An 11,330-nucleotide genomic window follows, 5' to 3' on the forward strand; every position below is an offset into this window, starting at 1 on the left:
CTGAAGGGTTTACCCTGAAAAAAAAAATTCCAGTATTTTCAGTGTTTACATTTAAGAAATTTTGTATGCATGCACAAAAATAAATGAACTAAAAAGGTTTCAAAAGTTTAAGTAAATACATAACAAAACATTTGTATTTCATAGTATGGTTTAGTCATTCCCAACTATTACTTTACATCGAGTTCTGAGTTTAACTTATTAGATAGGCATGTCCTGGTTGTTATTTTTGTTTATTTGTTTGTTTAGGTTTTTTCAGTCTGCCTTTTTTCATTTAGCATAATCATTTTGAGACTAATCCACATTGTTGCACACAGCAATATTTCATTTCTCTTTATTAATGAGAAGTGTTCCATCATACAGATATATAACAATTTGTTTATCAATTATCTCACAATTTGTTTATAAATTCATCTGTTAAAGGACATTGAATTTTTCCATTTTCAGGTATTAAAAGTAAGTTTATATAAGAAGACATTCTGAACATTCATATACAAATTTTTTTCATGGACCTAAGCTTTCATTTCTCTTGGATAAAAGACTAGGATGAAATGCTGGATCATGTTAAGTGTATGTTTAAATTTTTAAGACTTTGCAGAACAGTTTTCAAAGTATTTGTACCATTTTACCCCACCTCCAGTAGGATAGGAGACATCAATTACTCTGCATACTTGCTATCACTTGGTATATTCAGTCTTATCTAAGAGGTGTGCAGTGGTATCTCACTGTTTTACTTTCTTATCTGCTAAAACAAATACCGCACAATGGTTTAGCTTAACAACAGGTATTCATTGATTTATGGTTTCAGATCTGTGGAGTTCCTAAGCTTTTCCATCACATGGCAATGCATATGATGATGTCTTCTCCTTTCTCTTCCAGGTTCCATTGACTTCCAGCTTCTGGCTGCTCCCCATAGTTTCTTCTTTCCTTGTCCAATTTTGTTTTTAAGGACTTCAGCCATGTTGGATTAAAGTCCACCCTCATTCAGTTTGGGCACACCTATTTACTATTGCTATTCAAAGTTCCTATTTGCAAATGGGTTCACACCTATAGGACCAGGGGTTGGGACTTGAACACGCCTTTTGTGGGAGGCATGATGCAATCCCCAACACTCATTGTGATTTTAATTTACATTTTCTTAATCACTAATGATATTTGGCATCTTTTTAATTGCTTATTGTCATCTGTATGTTTCTTTGGTAAAGTGCATGCTCAAATATTTTGCCTATTTGTATTCAGTTGTTTGTTTTGTTATTATTGAGTTTCAGAGAACTGTCTATATTCTGGATAAAATATCACATACATATTTTGCAAATATTTTCTCCCACTCTGGTGCCTGTCTTTACATTCTCCTAGCAATATCTTTCAAAGAGCATAATTTTTTTAATTTTAATGACACCCAATTTATCTTTTTTTTCTTTTATTGATTGTGATTTGTAGTGTATCAGCAATGTTTACGTACCCCAGGGTAACAAATCTTTTCTCTTATGATATCTTCTAGAAATCAGCTTGTTAATATCTTTAAAACAAATGGTGCTAAGATTTGAGTTAGGAATTCATTGAATCTATAGATCAATTTGGGGAGAAATGACATCTTAACAGTTCCTGTCCCATGAACAATATATGTTTTTCCATTTATTTAGGTCTTTTAAAAGTTCTCTCAGGTCTTGCACATCGTTTGGCAGATTTATGACTAAGTAATTCATTATACTGATGCTATTATAATTGGTATTCATTCATAGAATGAATGTTGTCCTATCAGTTATTGAGAGAGAGATACTGGAGATACTAACAATAATTGTGGATTTGTCTATTTCTACTTGCAGTTCTCTCAGCTTCTGTTTCCTGTGTTTTGAAGATCTCTTATTAGGTCCATAAACATTTAGGATTGTTACATCCACTTGATGAATTGACTCCTTCATTCTTATGAAGTGACCTTCTTTATTCTTGGTAATATTCATCCCCGTGAAGTATAATCAGGCCAATATTAAATAACTTCTTCAGCGTTAGAGTGGCTCTATCATAGAAAATCTTTTCTCATTATTTCACCTTTACACATTTTGCATCTTTATTTTTAAAGTATATTTCTGAAAAGAAACATATAGTTGCTTCTTGCTTTTTATCCATCTAACAATTTAACAATGTCTGCTTTCTAATTGTGTAGCCTAGACCATTTACATTTAATGTGAATATTGATATAATTAGGATTAAATTTGTCATCTTGCTATTTGTTTTCTTTGTCCATCTTTTCTTTGTTCTCTTGTTCCTGTTTTTCTGACTACTTTTGCATTATCTAAGCATTTTTTAGGATTCCATTGTATCTCTTTTGTTCACTAATAACATAGGAAACTTACATTAATATATTTCCTCCTAGACTTTATGCTATTGTCTTCATGCATTATACTTATGCACATTATAAACTACACAGTACATTGTTATTCTTTTGTTTAAGCACTCATTTTTAACAACTTTACTAAGATATAATTCATATTCCACACAATTCACACATTTAAAGTGTACAATTCAATGTTTTTCGCACACTCACAGGGTTGTACAAGCAGCACCACAATCTAATTTTAGAACATTTGAGTTCCCCCTAAAAGAACCCCATATGTATTAGCTGTCTCCATCCTCCCTCCCCAGCCCCAAGCAATCCACTTTCTATCTCTATGGATTGTATGTAAAGAATTAAACAATAAATAGTACTTTCTTACTACCTTCTTTCACTTAGCATAATGTTTTCAAGATTATTCCAAGTTGTAGTATGTCTCAGTATTTCAATAATTTTTACTGCCTAATAATATTTGACTGTGTGAATATACCACGTTATTTGTATATTCATCTGTTGATACACATTCAGGTTACTTCCACCTTTTGCCTATTATAAATAATGGTACTATATATACTCAGTACAACTTTTGCAAGGATGTATTTTTTTCATTTCTCTTGGGTAAGAATGGAATTTCTGGGTAATAGAGTGATTCTGTTTAACTTTTTGAGGTGCTGGCAAACTTAAGTGGTTGCACCATTTTACATTCCCAACAGCAAGGTATGGCAGTTTTAATTTCCCCACATCCTTCCCAACATTTATTTGTCTTTTTTTATATAACCATCTTAGTGGACATGAAGTGCTAGCTCCTTGTGGTTTTGATTATCATTTCCTTATGATGATATTGAGGATCTTTTCATGTGCTTCTTGGCCATTTGTATATCTTCCTTGTAGAAAAGTCTATTCAAATCCTTTGCCCACTTTTAAATTAGGTTATTTGTATTTTTATTGTTGGAGGATATACATATATTCTGTATACAAATCTCTTATTAATTATATAGTTTGAAATTCAATTTGTGTTTTTAAAAAGCTATCTGGGTTTTTGATAGAAATAGCATTAAATCTATTTTTAAAAAAACTAGAGGAAAAATAGGGCGGGAGGGGGGTACGATTTGGGTGTTCTTTTTTTACTCTTATTTTTTTATTCTTATTTTCACTTTTTCTGGTACAAGGAAAATGTTCAAAAAATAGATTGGGGTGATGAATGAACAACTGTATGATGGTAATATGATCAATTGATGGTATACTTTGGATGATTGTATGGTGCGTGACTAAATCTTAATTAAAAAATAGCATTAAATCTACAGTTCAATTTGTGAAGTATTCAGTTGTCCAATTCATAAACCTAGGATGTCTTGCCATCTATCTAGATCTTCTTTAATTTATTGCAATGATTTTTTTTAATTTTCAGTGTGCAAAGTCTTGCACTATTTTTGTTAAATTAGTACCTAAATATTTTATTCTTTTTTGATGCTTTATGGATAGAATCCTTTTCTTACTTTTATTTTCAGAATGATCATTGCTAGTGTATAAAAATGCAATTGAGTTTGTATATTGATCTTGTATCCTGCAACCTTGCTGAATTCATGTATTAGTTCTCATTGTGTGTGTGTGTGTGTGTGTGTGTGTCTGTGTGTGTGTCTGTGTGGAATCCTTAGGATATTCTATATCCAAGAACATACTCTCTGTAATCGGAGGTAACTCACTTCATCCTTTACAATCTGAATGCCTTTTATTTCTTTTTCTTCCCTAATTTCCCTGGCCAGCACCTCCAACACAATGTTAAACAGAAGTGGCAATAGCAGTCATCCCTGTCTTGTTCCTGATTTCAGAGATAAAACATTCAGTTTTCTACCATTAAGTATGCTCTTGGCTATGGGTTTTGTTTTGTTTTATAGATGGTAGATATCAGGTTTAGGAAATTATCTTTTACTTCCAGTTTGTTGAGTGTTTTATCATGAAGCGGTGGTGTACTTTTTCAATGTTTTTTTTTCTGAACATATTGAGATGATTATTTGGGTCTTGTCCTTTATTCTATCAATATGTATATTACACTGATTGATTTTCAGATGTTAGAATGACCAGCATCCCTAAGAAAAATCGCACTTGGTCATGATATACAATACTTTTTATATGTTGCTGAATTCAGTTTGATAGGATTTTGTTGGGGAATTTTCTGTCTCTATTCATAAGATATACTGGTCTATAATTTTCTTTTCTTGCAATGTCTTTGTCTGCTGAAACTCAGCAGAGACCCATTCAACACTCCCCTGAAACTCAAGGAGATTCATAAATCTCTGAAATTCTTTCTCTTTGCAGCTTTCTCCTCTCCACTACCTTAGCTGTGAACTTCTGCAACCTTATTGTCCCTGACCCTCACTTTCATCTTCTCAACTCAAGGAGGCCAACGTGTTCCATCCAGATTGGCCCTCCCTGTGCTGCCACCTAGAGAACCTCTCAAGGCAGTAAAATGGAACAATTGTAGAGCAAACCCACCTCTCAGGGATTACTGTCTTTTGTTACCTGATGTCAGTATCTTGAAACCATTGTTTTATATATTTTGTCTAATTTTCTTGTTGTTTTTTTTTTTTTTTCAAAGAGATTGGTAAATCCGGTCCCCAGTTTGCTTTTCAAAGCACTGTAAACACTGAACATTGCATTTGTACTGGCTGTTCCTTCAGTCAGAAATATTCCTCCTTTGGAAATTCCCATAGCCAACTTTTTCATTGCCTTCAAGACTTTGCTTAAGTTTCATCTTCTCAAGGAAGACTAATCTGACCATCCTAATTAAAATTGTAAGATGTCTCTCTCTTTTATGACACCCTCAATCATTCGCATCTGCTCTATTGTTTTCTTTTCTTGTCGCATTTATTCCCTTATAACATACATAATAATTTACTTATTTATTATATTTATTTTTTATTGCCTATTATCCTGTGTTAGAACATAATACATATATATATATATATCTTCTTCTAGAATTCATAAGTAATCTAGATAAATCCTGGAGGGGAAAGACATGCAATAATTTAAGCATCATTTTCAGAATTGCTATACCTGAAAATGGAAACAAGAAATGAGGTAGGAGAATGGTAACTTTAAGTAAAGTTTTAAAACTTTCATTCCTAAAGAAAACAAAACTACCTGGGTTTCCAGGAAGCAGACTCTGAGATAGACATTAGCATAAAAGAAGATTATTAGAGAATGCTTTCAGGATGAGTGGGAAGAGAAGGAAGCAAAATTGAAGAGGGGCAGGTTAGGCAAATGCAGTCTCAACAAAGACAAGCTGACACCGAGGGAGCTCTGATAATCCTTTGCAATCCCCAAGTCCAGATAAGGGGGCCATTTTTCAGTCAGTCATTTTATGAAGTCTGTCCCCAGAAAGTGGGTATGACCTTGGGCAAGACAAATCCTAAACCAAGAGTTGGCAGCAGGCAGCACTATCAGCAACTGGAGGAAAAGGTCCTTCAGTCATGAGTTGTGCATCATACCCCCAATGAAACATTTTGTCTCTACTGCATTTTCCTTTGTACTTCTTTTTATTTGAAATAGACCATAGCTTTAATTTTGAAATAAATGTGAAAAACAAAGAAACAAATGAATAATATATAGAGCTTTTCCAGCACTTCATCTGAATCATACTAGAAATACTAATTCATAGTTCTGAGAACTGAAGAGATCACTTATGGTTCTTATCACCTTTATGTGGTCATTGTTCTCATAACTTACTTATCTCTTTCCTAAATAAATCTCTAAGAAATAACATACTTAATATTTAGGAACCTCAATCTATTCCTGGTATTTTTCTGATAGTCAGACATTTATCAAAAGAATAATTTGAATCTCTGAAAACTTTTCAATTATTCTATCCTAAGTTAACAGCTACAGAGAAACTGCAAAGATTCAGATAAAACTGCATCTTCATTTTAATGAGTTTATAATCAAGTGGGAAAGATAAAATGTATTACAAATAGTTACTCAAGGTAGAAGTGATAAGGATCATAAGAGGTGTCAGATAAAATGCATTGGATATTTAAAAATGACTATGTTCTCTCAAAATAAGTTTGAGGAAGTATATTAGACATGAACCTCATGAAAGTGGTAGTATCTGTACTAGGAAGTATTTGGGTATCTGAAGATACCACACAGAGAAATTTCACTTGTAGAGTCCAGTGTAAGCAAGGCCAACAACACTATCATGTTCAGGGAACAGTATCAATTGGGTTCAGTATTAGTGTAAGGAGAGTGAAGGGGAGAGATGGAATAGAGATGCGTAGGGTACAGCCAAACAAGAATGTCCCTGAAGGCCAGGCTACAGGGTTTAAACTGTACTTGGTAGATAATTAGAAACCGTCTTATTTCATGTGAACTGTTCATTAACATAATCAGATTAGTCTGGCAAAATTGAATAGGTTCAATAGGAAGCCTGAGACATAAGTGATGGGAGTCTGGAAAAAATGTATATCGGCAAAAAAAAAATGTGAAAGTAAATTAAAATGATATTGATTTATGGAATATACTGTTCTATGAAGACTTAAAGGAACAATGGAGAAATACTTCAAAGGTTAGCAGGCTGTGAACTCTCAAAGGAAAAAAATGCATTTTATTCTTTTGTGTGTGTGAGAGAGAAAGTAAAGATACAGAACAGTACCTATCAGTAAGAAAATACTCTACAAATACTTATGTTTCTTGAATGTAAAAATATTCAATTATGTTTATGTAAAAATATTCAAGTATTCAGTGAGTGAGAGAATGACAACCTTAAAGATAAGAAACATTAAGAGGAGGAATATATTTGGAAAATTGGTCAATGAGGTCAGTTTATACTTAATGAATGTGAGATGTTATTAAGACCTTAAGCATCAATTTGGAAGTGAAGACAGGAGCTCAGGAGAGAGTTTATAGCTAGTTAGAGTGTTGGCAGACATCTGTAGAGAGTGAAAGGTGAAAAAAAACCAGTAGCCAAGATTATCAAAAGAGAGAATGGGGAGACACAAGTGATGACAAAAAAGGACCATATCATAGAGATGACCTACATTTAAGACCATGAGAAGAAATAAAAAAGAAAAAGAAGAGGAATCCAGAAAGTTCTGAGTCAGGAAGAGAAGGAAATTATCAAGAAAAGAAGCTGGTCAACAGTGTAATGCTCTAGAATGGAGAAGAAAAGTGAGAGAATTGGCTGTCTGATATGGCTTTTGAATTATTTCACGTATGTGCACATTCTTCCCCCACCTATACTGTGCCCTGCTTAAGCCAATGTTTGTTTCTATATCATTTGTATCCTTTAATAATATAGTTACATACCATGGGTACACAATTTCCTCACCTAGTGCATGGTTTGAAGTGAAAGTCACAATACTAGAAGACAGGAATCTGGGTATATTGACTCAATTTACTTATCTGTAATTAAAAAAAAAAAACACACCCTCCAAATTGTTCTTCCTCTAATGTTTTCCAACTCAGAGAATGACACCATTTTAAACCTGGATAACCAAGCCAGAAACCTTAATGAAAACCTTACCTCCTCTCTCTCCATCATCCCCACACCCAATCAACCACCAATTCCCACAATTTTACCTTCTAACATGTTTCCAAATCAGTAATTATTTCCATTCAGACAAACACTACTTAGTTCAGCCTTCCATCATCGCTGCCTCGCACTCTTACCACAAACCCTTAACTGTTTTCCTGTTTCTAATTGTGGCCTAATTCAATCTGTGTTCCACACAGCACTCAGTGTGATCTTTTTAAAGATGTCATTCTGGCCATATGACTTCTTTGCTTTTAAAAACTCTTGATGGCTGCTCATTACTCTCAGAATACATTCCAAACTCCTTTACCACATTCTTCATGATCTGATCCAGTTTATCTCTCCACCTACATTTCTCACCATCTCCAGGATCCTTCTCTAAATCCTATGTGCTAGCCATCCTCAGCCACTTGCCATTCACTAAACCATTCATGCTCATCCCCATAACTCTGTAAGATAAATGCTCAAACCCACTCACTTGGAAAGATTACTTTTTAAAAAAAAAACAACTTTAGGGTAATATTTCACATACCATACAATTCATCCTTTTGAAGTTCACAATTAAATGGTTTTTAGTATATTCACAGATAAGTGCAACCATTACCACAGTCAATTTTAGAACATTTTTTTGTTACCACAAATGGAAACCCCATACTCTTTAGCTATCACCTGCCAATCCTTTTACATCCTCAACATCCCTAGGCAACCACTAATCTACTTTCTGTCTCTGTATATTTTCCTACTCTGGACATTTCATATAGATAGAAACATACAATATGAACTCTTCCTTTACTGACTTTTTACAGTATATCCACATCATGGAATATTATTTGGCCGTAAAAAAGGATGAATCACCAATAAATGCTACAACATGTCTGAACCTTGAAAGCCTATTTGTTTTCATTCTGAAGATTTGAAGTCTCTTTTCCCAAGAAGCATTCTTTGACACCCTAAGACTTGGTTAAGTAACCTTTCTTTGTGATTCACCCAAAAACCTTATTTACCTCTATTTTATCCTTAGTCAGTATACTCTCACTAGATTGTAAACTCTTTTTGACAACGATAAGATGCTATACAAATGTATGTGAAGGTACTATTTTATTTATGTTTTTTCTCACAAGAACTTATTGATATAAAAAAAAAGATGAATTTAATATTTCCACATTTTTCCCCAGTCCCTCAAGGGGAATTTTCAAATACTTCTTTATCTTCTGCACAAATTACTCTGGGATGTATCAGGGCTTCACACTTACCTGTACAAACAAACAAGATCTCACTCCCTGTTCAAGGTTCCATGTAATTAGGGTGTTTGAATAAACTGACCATAGAAGTTCAATTATGTAACATGCTACAGAAAATAAAGATTTTCCACCAAATAAACATCTCTACCTTTGGTCTCACACAGAAGTTGAAGTCTTAAAATACAGTAAATAACATTCTCTATCCTTTAGTCTTATTTACCTTAATCCTAACCAAGCCCATGTTGTTCATATCACTAATTGAAGTATGGTCTCTTTTTCAGCTTCTTTAACATTTGCTGTATGGGGTAATGTTGACATTCATAGCTACTGAACTCTAGCTCTGAGTCTCAGGTGTCACCCAGATACCTGAAGTTCTAGGGACCAACCAGGTAATACACAAGAGCTCAGCATCTCAGAATCTAGAAATAATGATTATAACTCAGGAATATAGGTAACTGCTGTACAAGCTTACAATCTAGGAACCATTAAAATAAACCTTCCCCTGATAACCTGTGCTCTCAGAGTCAATTCTCAGAGTTTTTCCTTTATAGTTAGTCCATATTAACAAGGCATTATAATGTCTGTATTTCCATTGCTGGCTTATTTCCCACAACATACTGTCCTCAAGGTCCTTTTACTTGGTTGAAAACCTCACAATTTCATTTCTTCTTGCAGCCACTCAATTATTCCATTGTATGTACACACCATAGTTCATCATTCCATTCATCAGTCAATGTACCCTTAGGTCACCTCCATCCATTGCGAATCCTGAATAGTGCCACCATAAACACCAGTGTGCAAATGTCCATTCATATCCCTGCTCTCAATTCTTCCAAGTGTATACCCAATAACAGGGTTGCAAGACCATATGCAACCCCATTTGTAGCTTCCTGTGGAACCACCACCCTGCCCTCCAGATGGGCTGCACCATTCTGCTTCCTCTTCAACAGAGATTAGGTACATCCCACTCTCCACATTTTCTCCACCTCTTGTAACCTTCTGTTTCTTTTTTTTTTTTGTATTCAGTTGTATTGAGATTATTCACATACCATACAATCATCCAAAGTGTACACTTGTTCACAGTACCATCATGTAGTTGTTTCATCACCAAAATTAATTTTTTTTCAATTTTAGAACATTTTCATTACTCCAGAACAGAAATAAAAAGAAAAAAGGAAACTCAAATCCTCCCATACCCCTAACCCCCCTCCATTATTGACTCATAGCATTGGTATAGTACATTTGTTACTGTTAATGAAAGAATGTTAAAATATCACTAACTGTAGTATGTAGTTTGTAATAGGCACATTTTTTCCCCTATATACTCCTCTATTATTAACTTTCAGTTATGGTGTCATACATTTGTTCCAGTTCATGAAAGAATTTTCTAATATTTATACAGTTAATCACAGACATTGTCCACAACAAGATTCATTGTCTTATACATTCCCATGTTTTAACCTCCAACTTTACTTCTGGTAACATACATGACTCTAAACTTCCCCTTTCCACCACATTCACACACCATTCAGCACTTTTAGTTATTCTCACAATAACACAATACCGTCACCTCTGTCCATTTCCAAATACTTAAGTTCAACCTAGTTAAACATTCTGCTCATAATAAGCAACCACTCCCCATTCTTTAGCTCCATTCTATATCCTGGTAACCTATATTTCATGTCTAGGAGTTTATATATTATAATTAGTTTATATCAGTGAGCTCATACAATGTTTGTCCTTTTGTGTCCATCATTTCACTCAGTGTAATATCCTCAAGTTTCATCCATCAACCCCTTTTTTTTTAAGACAGTTTTGCTCATGCACCATACATTCCATCCTAAGTAAACAAATGATGGTTCCCTATATAATCACATAGTTATGCATTCACCATGACCACCACCATCTACATAAGGACATTTCCATTTCTTCCACAAAGAAAGAAGAAGAGTCAAAAAAAGGCATAGAGACACAACCAAAAGAAAAAGAGGTAAAAAAGCGACAGTGAAAAGCAACAAACAAAAAGATAAAATTAAAATAAAGTACCATAAATGAGTCAGACAACATCACCAATGCCAAGAATCCCATACCCCACCCTTACTTCCCCCTATTATAGGCATTAGCCTCAGTATATTGCCTTTGTTACATTAAAAGAAGCATAATGAAATGTTTCTGTAAACTATAGACTCTAGTTTGATTGATTATATATTTTCCCCAATACCACCACATTTTT

This window comes from Choloepus didactylus, chromosome 4 (genome assembly GCF_015220235.1).
Source record: "Choloepus didactylus isolate mChoDid1 chromosome 4, mChoDid1.pri, whole genome shotgun sequence".
Taxonomy (NCBI): Eukaryota; Metazoa; Chordata; class Mammalia; order Pilosa; family Megalonychidae; genus Choloepus; species Choloepus didactylus.